The sequence below is a fragment of the Caretta caretta genome, chromosome 12 (assembly GCF_965140235.1).
Source record: "Caretta caretta isolate rCarCar2 chromosome 12, rCarCar1.hap1, whole genome shotgun sequence".
Taxonomy (NCBI): domain Eukaryota; kingdom Metazoa; phylum Chordata; order Testudines; family Cheloniidae; genus Caretta; species Caretta caretta.
The window spans coordinates 28,812,262-28,839,796 of NC_134217.1; the positions used below are offsets into that span (position 1 = coordinate 28,812,262).

Below are 27,535 nucleotides of genomic sequence, written 5' to 3' on the forward strand. Positions count from 1 at the left end.
TCTAAAAGAATTCATATTAATCTAGAGGCCTTCTCTTACAGCGTGCATTAAGGGAAAAACTCCTATTGGTTCCTTTCTGCCCAGGTAAAGACTACAGGATCAGGCACTTCTGATCAAATCTTGCTTGCTTACTTGCAGAAGACTACCTTTGATAAATCTCAGTGAAGAGAATGAGACTTTTTGTATGAGCAAAGTGAGTGGGATTTGGACCTCTGCATGAAGTCTATGGAGAGAGAGTCTAGAGATATAAATATTGTGTTGTAGTGAAGAGGATTAAAAAATGTGTGCTATCATAGACAAGGCTAGTCAGTAGTTTATGTGGTATTCATTATATTCTTTCCTCATTGCCATTTAAATGAATGTCCAGTAAAGTCACCTCTCTTAATCTAATCAATCATGAGATTTAAATATGCATATTGCAAAAGCACTGATGAGTATCCAGAATGCACATTAACAGTAACAGGAGTTATTTAAACACCAGAATCAATGGGAATGGAGGCTCCTGTGTATTTTGATAAAGAGGGCCATAGTCTAGCTTAACCAGTCAGCTGAGGTTCACCTTAACCAGTCTTAACCAGTCAGCTGAGGTTCACCTTAACCAGTCTTAACCAGTCAGCTGAGGTTCACCACAGAGAGGAGAAATCCCTAACGTGATGTGGAGCTGGCATAGTGCATCTCTTAGTCCCCTCAGCACCAGCTGTACGGGACATCTAAGGAAGGAACATGGCCAGAGAACTGCACATGAGAGCCATATCCAGCTGGTAACAGTTGCAACAGCTCTGAATCTGCTCAAACTAGCCCCTAGCCTGCCCCAGGATCAGGATTTGTCCCTCAACCCAGATTCTGCAATTAGCAAAACTAGGCAGGATCAAGAGCATACTCGTAAAGATGATGTCTTTCTACATTTTTGGAGCCTTCAAAACTCCTGAATAAGTCTACTGTGACTACCTTCTTCAGATACACTAATGTAAGGAAATCTTTCTTATTACCTTAAGAAGGCAGGTAGGTATACTTGTGTAGCACAATTCCCAAATGGCATAAAACAAGCATAGCAGGTCCTACACCTTCTCTCCCTCATCTTCCATCACAGACAGTGTGGTTGGAGCCACCTACAGCGTCATTACAAACAGACACTATCTCGTGGCCCACCAGCAGATTACCCTGATGGGCCGCGTGTGGCCAGTGGGCTGAAGGTTGTCCACCAGAGTTCTAACCTTGCCGAGTCTGCCCTAACTTGCAGCCAGGATCAAAAGTGCATCCAGCAGCCCCAGTATTGGGGAAGCATTTAAATGGTTTAATGCCATCGTTTCCTTGCCCCTCACAGGCATGCGAGGGAGAGCTCCAGCATTCCTGGGGATCTAGGCCACAATTATTAATTTCCTCTGTTTGTATATTAGAAATATTCTACATACACTTTGATTTGGATTACTGAGGAGTTGTATGTGGACTCAGTTCCACAAAACTTGAGCCTCAAAATGTAAATACAATATACACAGTTACAGAAATAGGAGAATCAATAAAAGAATCCTTCACAAAATGTCCCTGCATAAAACATGAAGCAGGTTTTAGTATTAACTCATAATTATATATAGATCCTGAGCCTACAAACGAATGCTCACATAAACAACTGTATTCATATATCATCCCTGTGAGTTCAAAGGACCTATTCACGTGCTGAAAGTTACATATATGCATAAGGTTTCTAGCATTGAAGTCTTATATTCCAAGATTTAGAAATCTAATAACGTACTAGCAGTATCCTCAAACTCTCTTTATGTTTGGCAATATATAATATATGGACTTAATTCCCAGAGCGTTACATCATATCTGCAGGTCTCAGAAGAAGAATATTCCTGGTACTGATCTTTTATATTTTTCTGCTGGACTTGCTTTACATCATTTAATTAAATATCATTATTAATCCTATATAAACATTATTAGAAACACTGCTTTATTTTTTAAGACTCCATGCACTGTCTGTTTAACAGCTTCTATATCTTGAAGTAGTGAGTATCAATATAATCTTTCATGTATTTTACATTTCATTTGTGACATTGGAAAAATTATGGTTTGGTACAACTTCACAAATGAAACCATTCTTTCTAAATTTGCATAGAAATGTTTGTTTTCCAAGTGATTTTCATAAAAGTTTAATGACACTCAAGCTATTAGATTCAACTCTTTTTTTACATAAAGCAGTCTAACTTTTGGAACATATAGTATGTTTACATTTTAAGTTGCCACAGCCTACCAATTAGTAAACATGCTTAGGAAATTGTCCATTTAAAACAATATTTTCACACTACATACAGTCTTGTAAATCACAGGATGCTGACAACATGAAATGCCAGCTGTGGAACTAGAAACTGATGAAAATGCAGTAATTCTGAATTTTAATATAATATAAACTTTGTCAGCAATATTTGTGAATAGCAGCTGTCAAGATTTCATTTGAACTGCATAGATTAGGGTATTTTTATATTCTGCTCTTTTTTAGTAAATTGGATCCCATCACACATACCCTTTCCCATATGATAAGCTCTGAAATGTGTGTAGACTTCAAACCAAAAATTGTGACTGAAAAGCATGAAATGAATTGTCACAACATTAAAGCAGAAAGAGTAATTATGGTGATCACAATATATGAATTTCAACATAATTATGCCCATGCATACCAATATTCTATATTTTTTAAAAATCAATATTACAATGCACTGCAGAAAAAGGTATCATATTTATGTGATGAAGTGACAGACTAAATCCCTATGTTCACACCCTACACGCTATTGTAATAAATAGGGCTGTCTATTAATCATAGTTAACTCATACGATTAACTCAAAAAAAAAATTGCGATTAAAAAAATTAATTGAGATTCATCACAGTTTTAATTGCACTGTTAAACAATAGACTACCAATTGAATTTTATTAAATATTTTTGGATGTTTTTCTACATTTTCAAAAGTATTGATTTCAATTACAACACAGAATACAAAGTGTACACTGTTCACTTTATAGCATTATTTTTATTAAAAATATTTGCACTGTAAAAATGATGAAAAAGAAATAGTATTTTTCAACTGACCTCATAAAAGTACTGTAGTGCAATCTCTTTACTGTGAAAATGCAATTTGCAAATGTCGATTTTTATTGTTACATAACTGGACTGAAAAACAAAACAATGCAAAACTTTAGAGCCTACAAGTTCACTCAGCCCTACTTCTTGTTCAGCCAATAACTGAGACAAACAAGTTTGTTTACATTTTTGGGAGATAATGCTGTCCACTTTTTATTTACAATGTAACCAGAAAGTGAGAACAGGCATTCTCATCTAGCCGGTGTTGTAAGGTATTTACATGCCAGATATGCTAAACATTCTTATGCCCCTTCATGCTTCGGCCACCATTCCAGAGGACATGCTTCCATGCAGATAATGCTCATTGAAAAAATTATGCTTTAATTAAATTTGTGACTGAACTCCTTGGGGGGAGAATTATATGTCTCCTGGTCTGTTTTACCTGCATTCTGCCATGTATTTCATATTATAGCAGTCTCAGATGATGACTCAACACATGTTGTTCATTTTAAGAACACTTTTGCTGCACATTTGACAAAACACAAAGAAGGAACCAGAACCAATTTGAGATTTCTAAAGATAGCTACAGCACTCAACCCAGAGTTTAAGAATCTGAAGTGCCTTCCAAAATCTGAGAGGGACAAGGTGTGAAGCATGCTTTCAGAAGTCTTAAAAGAGCAACACTCCAATGCGGAAACTGCAGAACCCGAACCACCAAAAAAAAAAAAAACAACCTTCTGTTGGTGGCATCTGACTCAGATAATGAAAATGGGCATGCATCGGTCTGCACTGCTTTGGATAGTTATTGAGTTGAACCTGTCATCAGCCTAGCCGCATGTCCTTTGGAATGGAGGTTGAAGCATGAAGGGACATATGAACCATTAGTGCATCTGGCATGTAAATATCTTGTGATGCTGGCTACATCAGTGCCATGTGAATGCTTGTACTCACTTTTAGGTGACATTGTAAACAAGCAGCAGGCAGCATTATCTTCTACAAATGTAAACAAACTTGTTTGTCTGAGTGATTGGGTGAACAAGAAATAGGATTGAGTGAACTTATAGGATCTAAAGTTTTACATTGTTTTATTTTTGAATGGAGTTATTTTTGTACATAATTCTACATTTGTAAGTTAAACTTTCATGATAAAAAGATTGCACTACAGTACTTGTATTAGGTGAATTGAAAAATACTATTTCTTTTGTTTTTTTACAGTGCAAATATTTGTAATCAGAAATAAATATAAAGTGAGCACTGTATACTTTGTATTCTGTGTTGTAATTGAAATCAATATATTTGAAAATGTAGAAAACATCCAAAAATATTTAAATAAATAGTATTCTATTATTGTTTAATACTGCAATTAATCACGATTAAGTGTTTTATCGCTTGACATCCCTAGTAATGTTTGTACCAGGAAAGCCTTGTGAGGTATCATTTAAAAACTCATAATTTTCTGATCAATAATGTGACAAAATACATTTAGCAGCATTATATGTGAAGTTATAAACATAAACTGATGAAACATAAACATGATGAAAAGTATGTTTTCCAGAGAAGTCTGCTGATGGCTAAACCACTTCCTCAGAGATAAAGGGCCAGCTGATGCCTCAGCCAGGTGTAAATAAGGATGCTGGACCATTACCTGTTAGTAGCCATTCTTTGGCAGGAAAAGGGGCAGGGACAAAAAGTTATATTGTAGAAAAGAAACAGCATGAAGTTCCCTTTCACACAGACTGCCCGTTGCCTTGCTCCCAACTGGAAATGCTTCTCAAAGGTGAGTCAGGACTATAAAAAGAAGGGGCAGACACCCTCTTCTCTCTCTCCCCCACCCATTGCATTCTCTGCATTGAAAAGACAAAGGAAGCATCCATTGGGGGAGGGGTCCTGACCTAAAGAGTTTGGTCAGTAAGACTGCTGACAGCATATGGTGAGAAAACTTTGCTTTGAATCCAATATAGTTTGTTAGGTGCCAGTAAGCATTTTATCTCTCATTTTCTTGTAACCATTTCTGACTTTTATGCCTCATTGTTTGTACTCACTTACAATCTATTTCTTTGTAATTAATACATTTGTTTTATTGTTTTATTTAATCCAGTGTGTTTAATTTGAAGTGTCAGGATAACTATTTAAAATAATAAGATGGCATATTATTCCTTAAAAGCAGTGGTTCCCAAACTTGTTCCGCAACTTGTGTGGTGGGCCGGGCCGGTTTGTTTACCTGCCTCGTCTGCAGGTTTGGCCGATCGCGGTTCCCAGTGGCCACGGTTCACTGCTCCAGGCCAATGGGAGCTGCTGGAAGCAGCGGCCAGTATGTCCCTCGGCCTTGTTTACAAAAATATGAGTCACATCCAGAACAACATTCCTCACCCTCTCCTTATTTTTTTTCTGGTGCTATGATACTTTTATAAACAGGGAGAGAAATATAGGCATTAGACACACCAGATCAGTGCAGATGCCCATGAGGCCATTAGCCTTTCTCTGAGAGTGAACATATCTAGATGTTTCAAGAAAGGTGCAACAAATCCCAGAGACGACCATTATGGAATAACCTAGCTATAAGTAACATTTTTTCTTAACACCTCCCCTCCCCCAATCAGTTAGTGGTGGGCCACATGAATGCTTCTAGCATATTCCATAAACATATTCAGATGAATATTTGTGATATTTACAGTTTCTGCAAATGTTCATAGGAACCTGATGGTACTCATTCAGAAAAAACGAATAGAAGGTTGTAAACAATGTAGCCGTGCTTTTTTGTTTTATTTTGTTTTGTTTTAATATTACTCTATCTCTACCTATCTCAGCCTCTTCATTTCTTTAAGTCTTTCACCTTTCGACCAGTTTGAAAAAACCTGATGATCTGGAAGTGTGCCTAAAAAAGGAGAAAAACAAAATATCAGCTATTCTAGCTACTGAGACAGGATAGTTTGAAGAGGAGTGAGCACACACACACCCAATCTCATACCTTTCTGACTGTGCAAGCTCTTGCCAAGTCTCTAGGTGTCAGCTGAGCACAGACAAATTCATAGCTGGCAACCAGACCAGCTCAGCTATATGTTCCATAGACTCATAGACTTTAAGGCCACAAGGAACCATCATGGTTATCTAGTCTGCCTTCCTGTACATCCAGGCCACAGAACTTCACCCACCCCCTCCTTTAATAGACCCATAACCTCTGGCTGAGTTACTGAAGTCCTCAAATCATGATTTAAAAAATTCAACTCATGTTAATATTTGTTCAATGTAGGCATTAGACTTCTAAAGGTCTGCTCCGTGTTTTGACTCTATAAAATGCTCATAAGTTGCTGCATGCATTAATCTTACTTGTAATATCCGTATTCCATGCTACAAGGTAAAACATAAGTTTGTATTATAATTGTAAAAATGCCTGCTCTGAACTTGTGAACCTCCGCCCATCCAGGAAGACTATCACAATTAAGTGAACCCTCACAGGACAAAAGTTCTGTTAATTGCCTCATCGACCCATGGAGAAGTATGTGCAGAAGCTCTCTTCCCATTGGTTTCAACGCTGCAAAAGGGAAATAAAAATAGTTAACATGAAGATTTTTCATGTGCTTGCCGTTTGAATTCTCACAAGGGCTGGAGCTAGGAAACAAAAAAACAAACAGAGCTCCCCAGGGTCAACCTGGTTAAGCCCTAAAAAGACATTCAGTGATGACGGATTACTACATCTGCCACCTTTTGAATCACAGACTGACACTCATTTGTGTGTATGTGTAAAGCGTATGTTTGCTTGCTTTAACTTGTAAATGACTACTTTTTTCCTAGTTAATAAACCTTTAATTAGTTTATCACAGGATTGGCTTCAGGCGTTGTCTTTGGTGTGAGATCTAAAGTACAAATTAATCTGGGGTAAGTGACTGGTCTGTTGGAAATGGAAGCAACCCAAATATTTTGTGATTTTTGATGTAAGTGACCATTTATCACTAAGTCCAGTTTGCCTGCATGCCAGGATAGATTGTAGAGCCCAAAGGGACTGTCTGTGACTCCATGGTAAGTCTGTTACAGAGATGTTGGCATTCATATTGGTTACTGGGTTGATGAAATCTAATTATAGAAAATACTACCACTTTGGGGTATCTGCCCTTCTTTTGACAGTCTGTCCTGAGATTGAGTATTAGGGGGTTAGTGTGTAACCACATGTGACGAAGTGGGACTGTTCTTAATGTTTCCTCTGAATAGTGTGGGGGTGCCTCAGTTTCCCCTAGGCAGTTCTTAAGTATCTAGGGGGTGGGATAAGGGTGTATGATCATTGCAGTGCCCTAGAGGGCATGTGTGTGCAGGAGTCTGGACACAGAGAATGGCCGACACCCTGTTTCCTGGCAACTGATGGCCTGGGCCCTTCCCCCCCTGCAAGGTGAGAGCTGAAGGGTTGGAGAACAAAGGAATCAGGTGACCTCCTGGCCCGGGAAAGGAACAAAGCCCAGAGGAGGAGGGGCTGGAGGGGTTTTTTCAGTTTGGGGCTGGCTGGGACATGGAGTGAAGTGCAGACGTGGTTGTCTGGCTCACTGCCCCCCAGAATGGACCCAGCTGAGGGGTCCCGTTCTCTGCACCTGCAAGCTCTGTTTTAGACCATGTTCCTGTCGTCTAATAAACCTTCTGTTTTACTGGCTGGCTGAGAGTCACGTCTGACTGCGAAGTTGGGGTGCAGGACCCTCTGGCTTCCCCAGGAGCACCGCCTGAGCGGACTCGCTGTGGGAAGCGCACGGAGAGGCAGAGGATGCTGAATGCTCCGAGGTCAGACCCAGGAAGGTGGAAGCTGTGTGAGCTGTGTGTCCTGAAGACAGGCTGCTCACAGAAAGGCGACTACCCCAGAGTCCTGACTGACTTCATGGGGAGCAGTTCCAGAGCATCGCCCAGGAACTCCGTGACAACTGGTGGCAGCGGTGGGATCTACTGCACCCCGTGGATGGCGCTTCCTGCAGTAAGTGACTGGGGAGCAGTAACACGAAGGGGGATTGCCGAGGACCAGGCCTGCTGAAGGCTCAGAGAGGAGCGGTTTCGGGGGGCGGTTAACCCCTGGGAGTGTGTGACCAGCGAGAAGTACTGTGCAGTAATGGGGTCCCCCTGGGGACTGCAGTGAGCAGTCTCAGGGGCGGAGGAGTCTGCAGCTCGACCCTGGCAAAGAGGTGGTGACCTTGAGAAGGGCTGGCACACTAGGGGTTCTCCCTGGAAACCGTGGGGAGCTGAGAACACACGGGCCTGTGAGTCCACAACAACTTGGGAGGAGCGGAGTGATGGCCTGTCACCGTCTCCTTAAGAAGGACATTGTAACCCTGTGCAGAAAGAGAGGGTTGAGCATTGGAAAGTTCACCAAAGCAGAGTTAATCGTGCAGCTGGAGGAGGATGACCGCTCTAAGGAACAGATTCCTGACCCCAACTGGGGCTATAGCAGGATCTGGGAGCAGCTGAAGCGGGAGCCAGGCATCGCCAAGACTCCTGTCCCCGACCAGACGAGGGTCTTCATGATCGGGTTCCCCATCGGGGGATCAAGACGGACGGGATTGCAGCTGAGTCTGAGAGAGCAAGAGGACCGTGGGAGACAGCGAGAGCCCGAGAAAGAGCTGCAGAAGCAGCAGCAGCATGAACTGGCGGTGGTGGGGCGGAGAGGCCTAGGGGACCTCCCCGGGGTGAGTGGGGATAGATCCCGGGGGGCCAGTTCCGCAGGGAACCTCGAGACTAAATTGCTGCCCCTGGTTAAGGAGGGGGGGGGTGTGGATGCCCACCTCACTGCCTTTGAGCAGGCTGGCGATTTGAACCAAGGGGACCCTGCGGAAAAGCCCCGGTGTCTAGCTCCCTTGCTGGGTCCCAAGGCCATAGACTCCGTCAGCCAGGTGGTTGGGGATGTGGACAGGCTCCCACTCCTGACCCCAACCTATATGTCTGTGTGGAGTTTCCTGGGGCCAGGCCCCCCGGACCTCCAGTGGGAGTAGAAGGTGATGGTCAATGGGGAGACATTCTTGGGGTGGCCAAAGGGCATGGGCTGCATAAACCTTCCCACATGCGGCCTGCGAGTGCTATCGACCACCCCTGATCTAAGGGAGGGCGTGAAACTGGAAGGGCCTGGTGTAACTCCTACCAAGGAATGGGAGAGATGCTGGGGCATCCATGGGAACGTTGGTGGCTTCGAACTTCCCCAGGTCACCGGCTAAAGTGACCCCGCTCAGTTCGATCTCGAAGGGGGGAGAGATGTGACGAAGTGGGACTGTTCTTAATGTTTCCTCTGAATAGTGTGGGGGTGCCTCAGTTTCCCCTAGGCAGTTCTTAAGTATCTAGGGGGTGGGATAAGGGTGTATGATCATTGCAGTGCCCTAGAGGGCATGTGTGTGCAGGAGTCTGGACACAGAGAATGGCCGACACCCTGTTTCCTGGCAACTGATGGCCTGGGCCCTTCCCCCCCTGCAAGGTGAGAGCTGAAGGGTTGGAGAACAAAGGAATCAGGTGACCTCCTGGCCCGGGAAAGGAACAAAGCCCAGAGGAGGAGGGGCTGGAGGGGTTTTTTCAGTTTGGGGCTGGCTGGGACATGGAGTGAAGTGCAGACGTGGTTGTCTGGCTCACTGCCCCCCAGAATGGACCCAGCTGAGGGGTCCCGTTCTCTGCACCTGCAAGCTCTGTTTTAGACCATGTTCCTGTCGTCTAATAAACCTTCTGTTTTACTGGCTGGCTGAGAGTCACGTCTGACTGCGAAGTTGGGGTGCAGGACCCTCTGGCTTCCCCAGGAGCACCGCCTGAGCGGACTCGCTGTGGGAAGCGCACGGAGAGGCAGAGGATGCTGAATGCTCCGAGGTCAGACCCAGGAAGGTGGAAGCTGTGTGAGCTGTGTGTCCTGAAGACAGGCTGCTCACAGAAAGGCGACTACCCCAGAGTCCTGACTGACTTCATGGGGAGCAGTTCCAGAGCATCGCCCAGGAACTCCGTGACACCACAAAAACAACAAGGACTCTGGTGGCACCTTAAAGGCTAACCAATTTATTTGGGTATAAGCTTTCGTGGGTAAAAAACCACTTCTTCAGATGCATGGAGTGAAAATTACAGATGCACCATTATTATACTGAAACATGAAGAGAAGGGAGTTACGCCACAAGAGGAGAACCACTGTTGACAGGGCCAATTGGATCAGGGTGGATGTAGTCCACTCCCAATAATAGATGAGGAGGTGACAATTCCAGGAGATGCAAAGCTGCTTTTGTAGTGAGCCAGCCACTCCCAGTTCCTATTCAGGTCCAAATTAATAGTGTTAAATTTGCAAATGAATTTTAGTTCTGCTGTTTATCTTTGAAGTCTGTTTCTGAAGTTTGTTTTGTTCAAGTATAGCGACTTTCAAATCTGTTACAGAATGTTCAGGAAGACTGAAGTGTTCTCCTACTGGCTTTTGTATGTTACCATTCCTGATGTCTGATTTGTGTCCATTTATTCTTTTACGTAGGGACTGTCTGGTTTAGCCAATGTACATGGCAGAGGGGAATTGCTGGCACATGATGGCATATATAACATTAGTAGACGTGCAGGTGAATGAGCCTCTGATGGTGTGGCTGATGTGGTTGGGTCCTCTGATGGTGTTGCTAGAGTAGATATGGGGACAGAGTAGACAACGAGGTTTGCTACTGGGATTGGTTCCTGGGTTAGTGTTTCTGTGGTGTGTAGTTGCTGGTGGGTATTTGCTTCAGGTTGGGGGCTGTCTGTAAGTGAGGACTGGACTGCCTCCCAAGGTCTGTGAGAGTGAGGGATCATTTTCCAGGATAGGTTGTAGATCGTTGATAATGTGCTGGAGAGGCTTTAGCTGGGGGGCTGTATGTGATGGGCAGTGGTGTTCTGTTATTTTCCTTGTTGGGCCTGTCCTGTAGTAGGTGATTTCTGGGTACCCGTCTCGCACTGTCAATCTGTTTCCGCACTTCCCCAGGTGGGTATTGTAGTTTTAAGAATGTTTGATAAAGATCTTGTAGGTGTTTGTCTCTGTCTGAGGGATTGGAGCAAATGTGGTTGTATTTTAGGGCTTGGCTGTAGACAATGGATCGTGTGATGTGTCCTGGATGGAAGCTAGAGGCATGTAGGTAAGTACAGCAGTCAGTAGGTTTCCGGTATAGGGTGGTGTTTATGTGACCATCACTTATTTGCACTGTAGTGTCCAGGAAGTGGATCTCTTGTGTGAACTGGTCCAGGCTGAGATTGATGGTGGGGTGGAAGTTATTGAAATCCAGATGGAATTCTTCAAGGGCCTCCTTCCCGTGGGTGACATTCCCTACATAAAAGAATAAATGGGCACAAATTGGACATCAGGAATGGTAACATACAAAAGCCAGTAGGAGAACACTTCAGTCTTCCTGAACATTCTGTAACAGATTTGAAAGTAGCTATACTTGAACAAAAAAACTTCAGAAACAGACTTCAAAGAGAAACAGCAGAACTAAAATTCATTTGCAAATTTAACACTACTAATTTGGGCCTGAATAGGGACTGGGGGGTGGGTGGCTCATTACAAAAGCAGCTTTGCATCTCCTGGAATTGACACCTCTTCATCTATTATTGGGAGTGGACTACATCCACCCTGATCCAATTGGCCCTGTCAACACTGCTTCTCCACTTGTGAGGTAACTCCCTTCTCTTCATGTTTCAGTGTAATAATGCCTGCATCTGTAATTTTCACTCCATGCACAAAAGCTTATGCCCAAATAAATATGTTAGTCTTTAAGATGCCACCAGACTCCTTGTTGTCCTGAGACTGGCACACTCGATCGTAAGCCACTTTAGACAGTGTGACGCTGACAACATAAGGAAGATCAATATGATGGAGATGCAAACAAGAGGGTATAAAGAGACTCGAAAAAGGAGAACAAGAAGTATACTGATCTGTATAAAGAATTGTCATGATTTATAAGTATGCTTCCAGAAATTGGGATGCGTGTGTAGTTGATTTATAACTCTGGAGGATCATCTATTTGGAGACAGTGTACCATCTTCATTTAAAATTGATGGCATCTGTTCCTCTTTTCTCTTCTGAACAGGAGACAAGCATCATCCAAAGAGTTGAATTTACACAACAGATATCCATCATGGATATGTATGTTTTCCACTAAACTCTCCAGTTGATCTTAATATTGCGACCACTTCTCTGAGTACTCTCTAATATTACACTTACATATTTTTGGCTAGAAAATAATATATATAATTTGCTAGTTTCATTTTTTGAATGATACATCCCACCCTATCAAACTTTCAGGTATTGCCAACTCTTTTGTCAAATGCGTGAAATAGAAACCTGTGTGTTTTTCTTTACTTTTCCTTTTTTTAATAAACAAACAAACCAACAAAAACCCTCTCCCATTCCCACAGTTATGACTCACTGTAACCACATATTTGACCGCAAATACCCTTCTGGAAAACTGGCAATTTTTTATTGCAAAATTGATGCAAACCAGTTAAATGTGCTAATTTTCTAAAGAAATTTTGTATAGCATGGCCAGGCTTAACAAAAACTGAGGTCCCAACTGACGCTTCAGCTAACAGTCAAGGGGAGAACTGTACTTTATGGAATAGTCTGTACTTTCATCTTCTGTTGTGCCCTTCTACATACCCTGTTAGCTTTCAGAGCTACATATCTGTGCTCACTGCTTCTCATACCTGTGTATCCTCGATTTGTTACAACACAAGACATTTAAAGCCCTCAGGCTGCCAAATTCAGCCTTCCTCCTCCGGGATGGCTTTCCTAAAGCACTCACTGCTTTACCTCTCCGGATTTTTCATGTGCTTCTATGTCATATTCTATTTTCACATCTCCCATTCATGTAAGTAATTGACTCGATGGAGGGATGACTTACTTAAGTTCTTGCTGTTATCTAGATGTTCCACTTAGTTTCTCCCCACGCCCTTTTTAAAGTCTCTATAGTGATACAAGTAGCTGTTGCTAAATCTCCATTATTCCCACCACTGAAGAGCTTTCTGGCCAGCCAGCTCATTCAGGTGTTCTACATCTAGATTTCTTAGGTCAGTTCTTCTGTTTGTGAATGCCTGGGAGCAATGGAGGAATTGGATACTTTTCAGCAAAAAAGTACTTTTTCTTTCCACATTCACTGTGTTTCTGCATTAGGAACTGATATTCCAAACTGATTTCTGACTCACAAATGGATGAAAGGTAAGTTTAGCTTCTGACATTTAGAAATGTGCTCTCAAGTGGATGAAACTGTCAGACCTTTTCTAAGCTGGATAACTCAAATGGATAATACTTGGCTCCTGACCCCTTCTATTATCTCAAATATATCCCAGTCCTTCAAAAGGAGTCCCCAACCTTTAGAAGCCCATTTATTTAAATCCTTTCTAACACTGGTATTCTCACTTTTTCCTTCTAAGAAGTTGGACAGCCCCTGTTCTGTACTTTTTGTGCCAAGCCCTTTTTGGTAAGAAAACCAATATTCTCATTTGAAGAAATATTCCCTATCTAACATGGGTAAACAATTGGACTGGCAAATATATGAATTTACTGCTAGAAGGATCCTCACCATTCTTTAATGAACATATACTGAGAGAACATATCTTCTTCAATAGAGTTTAGACAATGACTTCAGATTTCTCTGCTGAAAGAAAGACTCTAATGATGAGAAGCACATATTTTAGCCTTCAGATTCTTTCGTGTTGCATCCCTATTATTTGGACAACATTAGCTTCTACAGTCCCTGTGCAGGGGAGAAAAAAGGAAAAAGATCTATAGAAGGTGACAAGTTAGACGAAAAGGGAGCTAGTTTGCATGATCTCTGAGCCCCTTTGTGAGTCTATGCAAGACCTACCTGAGGAGCATCTGCTCAGCTGTTCCATATCCCCCCCATCCCCAATTGTTCTCAAGATCATTCAGGCCTGTTGAAAGCTCCTTTTCATGGAAGTGAAGGCCTCTGTGCACCTCAGGATTTGCCCCAATGTAATTTATCACTGTATAATTCTCCAGTGTAAAGTGGAGGGGGAAAAAAGAGGGCAAAGAAAATAATTATTGCTTTCTTGAGGGACTATTCCATCAATTTATATAATTTCCCCCTAGTGTCTCATCAATGGGCTTATCTATTATTCTAGAGAAATTACATGTAAAATCTTATTTTATTTAATAAAAACTTAACTTCTTCTAACTTGACTTTTGCTGAGAAAAGTGAGACTTCTGGGGTCTCATGTCATTTACAATAAGGACAATTTATTTGTCTGAGATGGTATAAGGAAACTTGTACAGTTAATAGTTATATAATCTCCTACCACATTCAAAATGCATAAGTCACAGGAATTTACATTATGATGGCAATCCTAATGACTTTGGCACAGAGAGATTTGCTCTACCATAACAATTCAATGTAATTAAATTTTGCTTTGCAGGATTTTTTTAAATTTAGATTTATAGCATCCTAAATTATAAGCACCCTTGACATAGTATTAAAAAATGGCCAGCAACTTTTCCAAACCAGGACATGGCCAACCAGATAATCAGATCCCCAGTATCCTACCCCGTGTGCCTACGCATCCATCCCTGTGGCCATAGCCATGATAATATCAGAACCTGTCTCCTGTCCCACTCTCCCCAGAAACCTGGGAAAAGTTTGATCCTTGCATTTTGTGGTGAAGCTCAGCAGATTCAGTCTATTTCAGATTCAAGGAGAATTATTTCTAAAGGTCAGAGAGTCTTATGAGGAGATGCTGACAACAGCTTAGAAGAAATGAACTATTGTAAAATGCGTGTCAGTATAATTACTGACACGCATTTTACAATCAAGGGTTGCTTTGTTCAAGAATAGGAGTGATAGATTCCTTTGCAAACCACCTTCATAATATAGCCTCTAAATCCTGTTAAATACCATAACATCCATGTCTAGAGAAATATTAATCACCTTTAAAGTGAATGTAATGCTTCTATTATAAATAGGAAAGCTTATTTCAAATCGTGGTCACAAACAATGCAGTCAAGGGTCATTTAAAAAAAATCCTCCTGCTGAGATGTCCGTTACAAAAGGCATTTAATTTTCCCCCAATTTTTAATTAATTTGTGTCCGATACCATTATTGATCAGTGCTTTTTGAATAGGAAAGTGATCTGAATGTCATTCTAAACATCTGGAAACAAACAAAGATGTTTGTTAGTTAAGAGAACTTTTAGGTAAAGTGGAAGCTACTTTTGTAAGCAGGTGCATAAAGAGGAAAAAAATCTATCACAACGTGCAAAAAATAAGTATTTGTGGCAACTCAAATAAAAAGGGTTTGTTTGCGTTTCTTTTTTCTTTTCTTTTTTTCCTTCGTAAGAGGTAAGCTATAGCTGCGGAGATGATCATGCAAATCCATATGGAGTTCAGTCTTGTTGCGGGCTGTCATTCCAAGGTGTCTGGGGTCTTCAAATCCCTGACAGAAGAAGTGAGGTGACATTAACCTGCCAGTCCTTCCACCCCAGTCTGACTTTTTTGAAGGCCTGAGGCAAACACATGTGACCAGTCATGAAAGGATTTAGTACCATTCCTCCAGTGCAGTAAGTCTGTACCCCAGCAGCTGTTGTTTAGTGATAGATCAGTGAAGCAAAAAATTATACTAGTATAAAAAATAGATCTTGAGCCACAGCTTTCATTCTTATGCCTTTGTTCTGCATTCGTAAGAAACCTCTGGGGTTCATTTAGCTGTAATCATTTGTTACTGAGGGGCAGAGCGTCTTTCAGACAGTGATGATGGAGTCACCTTTGAAACAAGTGAAAATGAGTAGAAATCATTTTCCAATCTATCCTCCCAGGATTACATTTGATAAACTGGCGCACATTCCAAGAGCCTGCTCTGAATGTTGAGAATGGATATACATACTAAATAAGAATTGTTTTTGCTTATTTTGTTAATATTTTTTCCCTGACAATTTAATTAGTTTACCTTCTGGTGTTTCAACCCTTCATTCAAGACCCACTGATATACTAACAAAACAAAACTAAAAAACAAACATCAAGAGGCAAATTCTGTCCTCATGGATACCCACTGAAGTAAACACCCACCCACACTTTCTCTCTCTCTTAAGTGTCTGATCCTAAGACCCCAGGAGTCAATAGAGCTTTTCAGTGGCTTTGGATCTGCCTTTAAGTGCAGAATTAGGGCTAAAATTGCTCCCTAATTCATTGTAATAAATTTCTGATTAGTTTAACCTCTTTTTTTCCCTGTTCACAAATTATCTATGAGCAGGTCATGAACTCTAAGAATGTATTTATTATTTGTACATAAAGTTAGCCAACAGTTTGTTAATGAACATGTGGGTATTCATTTTGGGTCACTTAACCAGCATAGTATCATCTCCATATGAAATTGTTCAGCAAGTTGATTGTACAGCTAATACTAACAACAAATAAAGCTTTCAAGGTGAGCATATTTGGAAAGAAGCTTTCTCAAAAAATATTTAATCATGCAAGAATTCATGATGTTTTTGCTTTCCACGATCACTGTATTGAACAAATAGAGCAGAATGTTTACAAATTTGTAAATAAAAGGGTCACTAATGCCAGTGAAGTCAATTGGTGGGTTTTAGTCACTAGATATGCCCATGTATACATAATTAGGATGTTGGTTCTAGTTTTGGACTTGGAACTGCCATCATACTGCATACCTCCCAATAAAGTCAGTGGAAGTTCTGCCTGAATAAGGTGTATTTTATGCAAAGCAAAAGCCATCATGTGCAAACCAAGCAATCTACTGAAAATCTAAGACTAAAAAGATAGCACTAGATTTTGTACTTGTAACTAACGTATGACAGCTTGGAACTAGACTCTCTAGTGTATTAGAGCTTCTTTAAGCACATTGATGACAGACTATGGTCCTAAAGACAGCATATCTGGCCCCAGAATTGTCACTCCAGTATACGGACATCCTTCAGTTGCCCACAGTCAGCACAGTTTCTCCTATGCCAACCTATCCCTGCTACAGTGGTGATGAAATATGTACTTTGAGGTTGTGCTGTCCTAGTCCTACACAAATTCTAGTCCCCATTCTATCCTACAGGCATGAGTAATAGGCTGTATGGTTATATTCATATGCACGTTTTAGCCTTGGTGATACCAGCTCCCTAAGGTGTTCTTTTCCTGCTAACATCACAAATAATTTGCCAGGAGGTTCTAGAGGGGCGAAGTATGTGGCCAGGATTGCTACACATGAATGCACAGGAGCTTCAGAGCATGTTCCTGCTCTATTGGCTTTGCCCTCTGTCAAGGTTCCTCCCCCACTCTGAACTCTAGGGTACAGATGTGGGGACCTGCATGAAAAACCTCCTAAGCTTATCTTTACCAGCTTAGGTCAAAACTTCCCCAAGGTACAAAATATTCCACCCGTTGTCCTTGGACTGGCCGCTACCACCACCAAACTAATACTGGTTACTGGGGAAGAGCTGTTTGGACGCGTCCTTCCCCCCAAAATACTTTCCAAAACCTTGCACCCCACTTCCTGGACAAGGTTTGGTAAAAAGCCTCACCAATTTGCCTAGGTGACTACAGACCCAGACCCTTGGATCTTAAGAACAATGAACAATCCTCCCAACACTTGCACCCCCCCTTTCCTGGGAAATGTTGGATAAAAAGCCTCACCAATTTGCATAGGTGACCACAGACCCAAACCCTTGGATCTGAGAACAATGAAAAAGCATTCAATTTCTTACAAGAAGACTTTTAATAAAAATAGAAGTAAATAGAAATGAAGAAATCCCCCCTGTAAAATCAGGATGGTAGATATCTTACAGGGTAATTAGATTCAAAAACATAGAGAACCCCTCTAGGCAAACCTTAAGTTACAAAAAAGATACACAGACAGAAATAGTTATTCTATTCAGCACAATTCTTTTCTCAGCCATTTAAAGAAATCATAATCTAACACATACCTAGCTAGATTACTTACTAAAAGTTCTAAGTCTCCATTCCTGGTCTATCCCCAACAAAGACCAGCATATAGACAGACACAGACAGACACACAGACCCTTTGTTTCTCTCCCTCCTCCCAGCTTTTGAAAGTATCTTGTCTCCTCATTGGTCATTTTGGTCAGGTGCCAGCGAGGTTACCTTTAGCTTCTTAACCCTTTACAGGTGAGAGGAGCTTTCCCCTGGCCAGGAGGGATTTCAAAGGGGTTTACCCTTCCCTTTATATTTATGACACCCTCTCAATCCCCTACCCACTGGAAGACCAGTTGGACAGTTTCTTTGGGACTTTTGCCAGGAGGCAGAATCCTGGAGGCTGGCTATCATTCTGGGCTCCTACTGCAGGCTGGGGTCTGTTTTTCAATGCAATACCAATCAGAATTGGGACCTAAAAGTTAAGCGTGTTGTATGAATATCCTGAAAGACTAAAGGTTGCCAAGAAGATGCACACCAATAGTTGTTAAACTCCAGAACTATCTACAGGTACTTTTAAGGTACACTTTCAAAGGTTAAAAGTATTAATATTCTCAACATACAATGACTGGTGGAATAGTCAACATCTATTTTAACCAATGTTAAGCATATCCCATGAAGAAAATATCTAGCAGAAATAATGAACATTGGTATGTATTTGTCTGCATCTTCCTTTGACCTCACTAGGATTGCTCAGCACCTTTGGGGAAAAAAATCATGTCACTTCTACTTAGATGCCTAAATATGGCTTTAGGAGCCTTACTTTAGGCACTCAGGTTTGACAATTCTGGCCTAAGCATTTTCTTTATGATTCTGAAGATCAGGAGAAAGAATCTGGTCTGTGGACAAAAAGTGCACGCATATTTGCTTAGTGATGCCCATGTAAATTCTTGCTCCTTCCTGTTCAATCCATAGGCTCTTTGTGGAAGGCAGTGTGGCCTAGGGGACACAGCATTGGACTGGGACTCAGGAGACCCTGGCCTGTTGGGTGACATTGGGCAAGTCACTGCCTTATGCCTCAGTTTCCCTATCTGTAAATTGGGCAGAATGATGTTGACCTCCTTTGTAAAGCACTTTTAAAATCTACTAATGAAAAGCCTATGTAAGGTCTTGGTGATACCCAGGTACAGTACTGACTTAACATTTGCACTCTCCCACTGCTGACATCATATCTTATTTTCAGGCTGTTTGGCCTATCACTGGAAGAGTCTCTCAGTCCAAGTCTGACAAGCAACCTCCTCCTTCTTACTTTTAAGTCCTTTCCTATGTCACTACTACCCCTTTTTCTCCTGACTAGTGATCTTGGCATACCTTCTGTTACCCAAATTATTTTCATATGGGTTGTGTGTGTGTTGGTGTCTCAAGTAATGTTACCACTTTATTTGTTTAGCAAACCCTGGTGACTTTAACAGAGCAGGGAATTTTTTAGACTGTTCTTGAATTTGACCTTTTAGGGCAGGGATCAGCAACCTTTGGCATGTGGCCTGCCAGGGTAAGCCCCCTGGTGGACCAGGCTGGTGTGTTTACCTGCCGCATCTGCAGGTTCGGCCAATCACAGCTCCCATTGGCCACGGTTTGCCACTCCAAGCCAATGGGGGCTGCGGGAAGCAAGGGCCAGCACATCCCTTGGCCTGCGCCACTTCCCGCAACCCCCATTGGCCTGAGATGGCGAACTGTGGCCAGTGGGAGCTATGATTGGCCGAACCTGCGGACGCAGCGGGTAAACAGACCAGCCCAGCCCGCCAGGGGGCTTACCCTGGCGGACCGCGTGCCAAAGATTGCCAATACCTGATTTGGGGCATTATAGAAATGCTTCCAAATAATGCTAATCAACTGTGATGTTCTGGTGAAAATAAGCAAAGAGACAAATAAACTTAGGAGACACAATGATCAGATTTTCATGCAAAATAGTAATAACTAGTGAAAAAGTCAGAGAGTCCTGGGAGGGGGAAGGGGGCGGGAGAAAATGTTATCAAGAGAATTGTTTTTGCTAAGGCAGCTTGCCAAATTTTGCAGTGAGTATCACTTGGGATTATTTGTTTTGTTGTGTTTGTAACACCAGTTTTGCATTGCTAACTCTTACATGTATCTGTAATATTAGATTTACAGATTTTGCACAATTGATATGAGTTAGTATGAGAGAACTATCTATTAATGTAAGTAATTACTGTACATTAGATTTTAATGTGATAAGGAATAGTTGTTTTAAACATTTTATTTAATCTAAAATGTATCCATTTTCATATTGCTTCTTAGAATTAAATATGTATCCTTAAAATGTGTAATTGTAGTTCTAAATGAATTATTTAAAAGGGCATTTTATTGTTAGACTATAATATTGTAAATAAAAACAAAATGCTAATATTTTGTTTCTTTTCAAATAAGTTATACTCACTGTTCCTGTTCCTAGGCAATGAAATTGTGGTCAACAAAGCACAGTTTGACACATCCTCCACTGAGAGTTGATCCTGTGTGGAGTACAGGAAATGCTGAGTTTATAGTCAGTTTCCTCTGCATTGTTCTGCAGGGAGAGATGCAAGTTAGATACCTTCTTACTCCCTCTACAGAGCAGATAGGTGGGTAGGTTTTGAACCATCTTTAAGCTGCACAGATTTCGGGCTGTTGCTTGGTCTGAAGGCCAGGGGACTGCTCTAATTTAGGGACAGCCTTCCCATGGCTGCCTATGAGTTGCCGTGCATAACGCTGAGCACTTGATCTGCACCTCCTACCCCGATCCACTCACTCGTATCAAGCCTGCTTACTTTGGCCTATTGATGCTCAAATATCAGGGGTATGCACTCCAGGTAGTTGCATCTCCATTGCAACTTATATATGCCCTGGCACAGCCAGATAAATGTGAAAGCTCATATTTCATATCCTGTTAAGGAGGAAGGTTTAAAAAAAAAATAAACAGTTTCCTCCTCCATGTGCACAGTCAACCTACAGTTTGGCATCTCTCAAAAGCGAGCGCTTGACTTTGGAACCTTAGTTTTCATTTAATTTAGCACTCTGTGTGTTTAGAGACAGCATGCAGGAACACATCGGAACGTAGGCAGTTTTTCTCAGTCATGCTACTTACATAATTTATACTGATATACATTAAATAAGCCAGATTCTTAGATGGTGCAAATCCCCATAGTCTTTGGGACTATTCCATTTTGCAGCAGCTAAGTATTTGGCACACTGTATAGATGTTCGCAAAAAGAAAAGGAGTACTTGTGGCACCTTAGAGACTAAACAATTTGTTTGAGCATGAGCTTTCGTGAGCTACAGCTCACTTCATCGGATGCATACCGTGGAAACTGCAGAAGACATTATATACACACAGAGACCATGAAACAAGACCTCCTCCCACCCCACTGTCCTGCTGGTAATAGCTTATCCAAAGTGATCATCAAGTTGGGCCATTTCCAGCACAAATCCAGGTTTTCTCACCCTCCGCCCCCCCCCCCCCCCCCCACACACACACACAAACTCACTCTCCTGCTGGTAATAGCCCATCCAAAGTGACCACTCTCTTCACAATGTGTATGATAATCCAGGTGGGCCATTTCCAGCACAAAATTGTGCTGGAAATGGCCCACCTTGATTATCATGCACATTGTAGGGAGAGTGGTCACTTTGGATAAGCTATTACCAGCAGGAGAGTGAGTTTGGGTGAGAAAACCTGGATTTGTGCTGGAAATGGCCCAACTTGATGATCACTTTAGATAAGCTATTACCAGCAGGACAGTGGGGTGGGAGGAGGTCTTGTTTCATGGTTTCTGTGTGTATATAATGTCTTCTGCAGTTTCCACGGTATGCATCCGATGAAGTGAGCTGTAGCTCACGAAAGCTCATGCTCAAACAAATTGTTTAGTCTCTAAGGTGCCACAAGTACTCCTTTTCTTTTTGTGAAGACAGACTAACACGGCTGTTACTCTGAAACCTGTATAGATGTTCTATTTGTAAAGGTCTCTCTCTCTCTCTTCTGATGAGCAGTGATCAGTTGAGTGTCGTATTATTGAATTACAAGGGAACTGGGGGGCAGACAGCTAGACCAAAGCTCACACTGAGTTACTTCACCTTTTAACTCCATCAGAAATGCCATCATTGACCATACTGTTTTGTGACAGAATCTATTATCTTCATGTTTCTCTTTCTGCAGTGAGCATGCTATGGCCTACCCGCTGTTCCTTTAGCGACTCTGCTGTGCAGAAAAGTGAAACAAACGCTGGAGCTTACAAAGCGACTGAAAGTAAGATTTTCCCACTTTATCTGACTTATTTTCATTGTGGTCAAGGAAACAAGACTGTACATTTATTTTGTAAACAAACAGAATTGCATCAAAATGTAAGGATGTGACTCACCACCTGGCATGCCCCCTGGTGGCTAGGAATGGCATAGCAAGCTTGCCTTATCATAGCATCTCTGTTGAAAGCTGCACTGGCCCTGTGGTGGTTTGCTTCTTTTTGTGACTTGGCTCTCAGGACAGGTCACACATTGTTCCACCCTTCTGGCATAAACCAGTAGTCCAATCCCTGATAGTCCTTCAACTTCATGTTGGACCATTAGTCCAAGCCCAAAGTGTTTTTGCTGCCCCAAACTCGCCGCCAAACGGAGAGGCGGAATCCTGCCCACCGAACAGAGGCGGAGTGATGGTGCAGCCACCGAATTGCCGCTGGCGACCAAAGAAGAGTTGCATCCCCACCGCCGAGGGCGGATTGCCTCCCCAGAGCCCGACGTCCTGCCGCCCCTTTACATTTGCCGCCCCAGGCACCTGCTTGGTTCGTTGGTGCCTGGAGCTGGCCCTGAAGCCCAGACTATCTTTACTCCTGGTTTCAGTAGTCCTAGCTTCTTGTTGGAGGGCTTCTGCTCCACCTTCCTCAGTGAGCTGGAGGGGATCCCAAAGCCATCCTCTCCACTGGGTTTGAATAGGCAGTCAAGACCTGATTACACAGCCCTCCTTGCTGTCCCCCGGACCACTTTCTACCTTTCTCTGTCTTGGTTCTTTGCCTCAACGTCTTTCTGGGCTCCTGGTGTACACACTCCACTCTTTCTACCTTCCACCATTTCACTGCTTAGCACTTTCTGTTACCCAGCTGGTTCTACAGCAGGAGAGTTTTCTCCATTTCCCTTGCGGGGCAATACCTGATTCAGCTGGAATCTTCCTGCTCACTGCAGGCCCACAACACAAAATCCTGGGCAGACTCACTTCTTGCCACTTTCTTTCCCAACTGCCTTGGGATCCCTGTTGCAGACGTGCCTTTGTTCTGGGAAGCTCTGTCTGCCAGCTGACCCACTCAGCTTCCTGACTCCAGCCTGACTTTTTTCCCTGACTGAGAGGCAGAAATCTGCCCTTCTTCCTGGTCAGGGCCTAACTGAGCTGGGTTCAGACCTTTTTCCTAGTCTGATACTTCGTGCAGGTGTAGTGGGGTGAGGACAGCTGCACCACAGGCTCTTGTTCACCCCCTCAAGCCCATTGTGGACTTGGTATATCGCATCATACAGAGAAATACCTGTCTCCATCATCAGTTTCTCCTCCTAATGGAAACCATCTGGAAGACCTTAAGTATTGGCTCAGTGCTCAGGTCAAAAAGATCACAATAATAATAATAATATAAACTAATGATAATATTTTCCTAGTTGTCATTAAGTTGTCATTCTTCATATGTGCAGTACAAATTATGGGCCAGTTCTGCTTGCATTAAATTAGTGGAAAATCTCCAATGTATTTAGCAATACAGTCAATTGGAATAATTTTGTAGCAAAGGCTGGAGAGGGGTGAATATATTGGAACATGAATCTGAGGTAAGTTGTTTGTGCACTGAAATAAACAGTTCTACAATGCTTTCTAAGAACAATTAGTGTTTACCAATGGAATCTCATTACAGTGACTTAATCTTAAATCTTTGCTAAGAAGAATGGAGACATTTTCTGTGCAAATTATGTAGTGTGTGGATTAGCTATGTGTGATTTAGCAATGGCTCTCCAGTATGTGTTTGGTACTACCTCAAACATGCTGAATGGAGGAAAGAAAGCAGCTTTCATGTCAGATACAGATTTCCAAGACAAGTAGCTGAAATGTAAAACAGCATATATAAAACTCAGAATATTTAAAATAATCACATCCATATCTTTGAGTGTCACAGAGATATACATACAATTTCCTGGTGAATCATTCAAAATACTTAGTAGCAGTTTTTAAATGGCTATAGTACATAAAAATGAAATTTGCTAAGGGTAACAACTATTATATATTTTCTTGTTACAGGTATAAAAATGATTTATTAATACTATCCCTTGCTTTGCATGAGATTTTTTTTATTATTCCAAGTGAGATAATGTATCCATGGTCTGTTAATCTTATTTGATTTTTTTCCCTTTGTATTAATGCTCAATTATAATAACATTTTGTTTTGCATCTGACTCCTTACAATCTAATACAGAATCCAAAAAGCACTATTAATAGTTCAATCAATTTCTAAGTGCATGTATTTCCTCTAGGTACTGATCTAATTGCAATCATAGAAGACATTAAAGGAACATGCAATAAGAATGGGAAAATTGTATAACTTAGAGTGCCAGGGACAATGAATAAACATGTATATGATTCTTCTAAGTGCTTTTGGAATGAAAGTCTATTAATCCACTTACCTGTTGAATGACTCAAAACACAAGGAAATAAATTTTCCGATCCACCGTTAGGAGCTTTATGAATGCATATGGGAATGCTACCACAAATGCAGGAAATCAGGACTCATCATAGTTATTTTTAGTTAAATGTTAGGCTGAAATTTTTAATGAGGATACTTAAAATCAAAAACAATCTCTAACAGTCACTTAAACAGCTAACTAGTAGTAAAATTATATCTGTTCAAAATGGATCCCTCTCCCTTCAGAGTAATAGACCATCTAGCCCCCAAATGAAAAAAAGCCATCATATGACCCACTCAGTTGAGATTCATTTCCACCAGCCTAAGCTCCTCAACTAGCCCTTTTCCCCCCTGCAATAATTCAGCCACAAAAAGGGTTACCTGAAATCTGTGCATGATACTGTTGCTCTTCAATGCTGAGCATTGGAAGATGCTTTTCAGATTGGCTTTCTACTGCAAGACAAATCAACTAGATGGAGTCTGGAAATCATCTAAATGTAATTTTCTTTATTTACACAAATACCAGTCCAGGGACAGAGATGGTCACAAATAGCTATGGAGTCCATCCCCCACTCCACAGAGCAGCAGTAGTGCTTTGAAATCTGTTCCTGCCTCCAGAGCCCTGATTGTCTAAATGGTTGGTAGACTGGAGAAACTGGCTTCTCCACCTGTACAGAGCCTTTGTTGGCTAGAGAGCTCAGTTCACATAAAATCCTGTCCCTACTTCCTGGTTCCCCAGCTCTTCTCTGGTTGGAGTAAAGGATTTTTATTCCTCAATGGGATTGTGTGGGCTGAAGGAGGGGGGCTGCAGGGACAAAGCAGGTGAAGAGTCTGAAATCAGGGCTGGGAGACGGATCAAGGGAGCAACCTGAGTGTGGGGACCACCTGAGACTGCATTGCACATGTGGATTGGCCAGAGCCCAAAGGGAAAGAGGGATTTTAATCTAGGACTAAGGACTCACGGCTGGATGGGCTGTGAAGACTGTTAATAAAGGAGGCAGTTCCTTTTAGGCATCTGAGATATATTATACACTCCCACTGGGTGACTGTTTGCTGGGGTCCTGTACATCCTAGTAAAAGTGTTGTGAGAGATCTGTGCATTGAAGTGATTCCTTTGTGAACTCTTACCTCCCCAAAGAGATTGGAACCCTGAAAAAGAGGGGACCCGCCACCATACAGTATGCAAACAATGAGTTCTTTGAGGAATGTTAGCCCAACACCAGTGCTTAGTTCCCAGAAAGCAACTCTGAATCAAGAATCAACTCCAGTCAGAGACCAGTGCAAACTGTCCTGCTGCTTGCACAGATCCCTCTACCCAGAATCTTGCATAGTCAAAACTAACATTAAGCATATCTTTCCAAGACTGCATCTTGTTCACATGCTAAGAAAGAGAACTTGAAACACTAAGTTTAGCAGCTCTACCCAGTGACACTAGCTGCTATGAAACATGCCCATGAATATCTGTAATCATCTACATGTTTCATTCTGTCTTCCGAAATATGATTTATGTGCTTGACTTTTGAGACAGGATTAGACAGTTTCAACACCTTTGTGTACAGAGAGAGAGACAACACACTGAGACTGAGTGGCTCTGCCTGACCAAACAATGGAGTAGCAGTCTCCTGGATAGGCCCTGATGGATAATCCTTCTGACTAGAACAAAAACTGTTTGAGCAGTGTGAGTTAGAGAACCATACTGAGAGACGCACGACTCACAGGTAAGAGGGGGAAAGGGGAGAAGAACAGCAGAGCATGTCGTGAGTGGCTCTCCGGGTGGGTCATAGGTATAGTTGGGATTGCTAAAGAATGTAAGTTGGTTAAGCTGTGTTCCTGTAATTTAAAAGGAAAGCCTGTCCACCTTAGTTTATAGTGAAGCATACGTTTAATTGAGAATAAATATGCACATAGGCTGTTTGTTGTTTTAAAATCCTCACATTTTCTCATGCTTTGTTCCAAATACAAAATAAAATACTTTGTTTTAAGAAGGCTGTTGGTCAATATTGCTGGTCACAGCTGCCCAAAGGGAAGAAATGTGAGTGCCTGTTACCCAGCCTGATGACAAGCAATTGGAATATAAAATAAACTAGTAATTATTCTTTATTTGGATTCAGAAATTGGTGTTCTATGAACTGCAGTCTGTGTCAATTTATTTTTTCACCTTCCCCTAGCTGATACATGCTGCTGGCATTACAGACCTTATCCAATGAGCCTGAAGTCATTGGAAAGAATGCCATTGACTTGAATAGGTTTTGAATCAGGAACTATTTCATTTTGTTGACCAACAGGTAAGTGCTTCAATTGTAAGACAGGATGATGCATCTCTCATTTTCTTTGTTCTCTAATTGTCTGGATTTGCTCTATTAGCTGTGAGTTTCCATCTGAAGCATCTTTACTGTTAGCGTATTGGCATTCACGATAATGTTTTTAGGCCCAATTTTCCCAAAGAGTCCTAAATTCTCATTTTGTGCCCTCATTCAATTGTAGGCCCATATGACAACATATAGATGTCCACCTGATTTATGGGAACAAAATAGTCCCCTATCTAAATTCTATGATTTGTGCGAACAATTGATTGAGCCTGTACTACATGTGCAAAATTGTGGCTTCAAAATTATATGCTAGTTTTGAATATCTGGCCCCTGAAGTCATCTACACTGGTAAGTAATGGTCACACAATATCATTAAGCTCTGTTGCCTTGTTTTCATTTTGATTTTCATTATTATATACATCAGAATAAATGAAAAAGCCAAAGAGACTTTCAAAACATGTCCTCACGGTACAGTCTTTATTAGAGTTCTACGCAAAACCTTACAGCCAGATTACATGAAGAAGATTTGAGTCCCTGCTCCAGATCAGAGACTTGAACCTAAGTATCCTAAATTCCAAGATAGGACCTTACCCACCAGTCCCACTGGATATTGTGGGGTAGCTTTATCCCAGTCTC

At 41.8% G+C, this 27,535-nt stretch overlaps 2 long non-coding RNA genes across 2 annotated transcripts in view; both read left to right on the forward strand.

Moving 5' to 3' along the window:
- Positions 1-22,176, forward strand: part of LOC142068629 (uncharacterized) — a 174,998-nt gene extending 152,822 nt beyond the window's left edge. The window contains exon 4 of the long non-coding RNA XR_012664508.1: positions 22,103-22,176. This is a non-coding gene — a long non-coding RNA (uncharacterized LOC142068629). The remainder of the gene's footprint in view (positions 1-22,102) is intronic.
- Positions 22,177-26,138: 3,962 nt separating this feature from the next.
- Positions 26,139-27,535, forward strand: part of LOC125620755 (uncharacterized) — an 80,592-nt gene continuing 79,195 nt past the window's right edge. The window contains exons 1-2 of the long non-coding RNA XR_007352313.1: positions 26,139-26,308; positions 26,759-26,875. This is a non-coding gene — a long non-coding RNA (uncharacterized LOC125620755). The remainder of the gene's footprint in view (positions 26,309-26,758; positions 26,876-27,535) is intronic.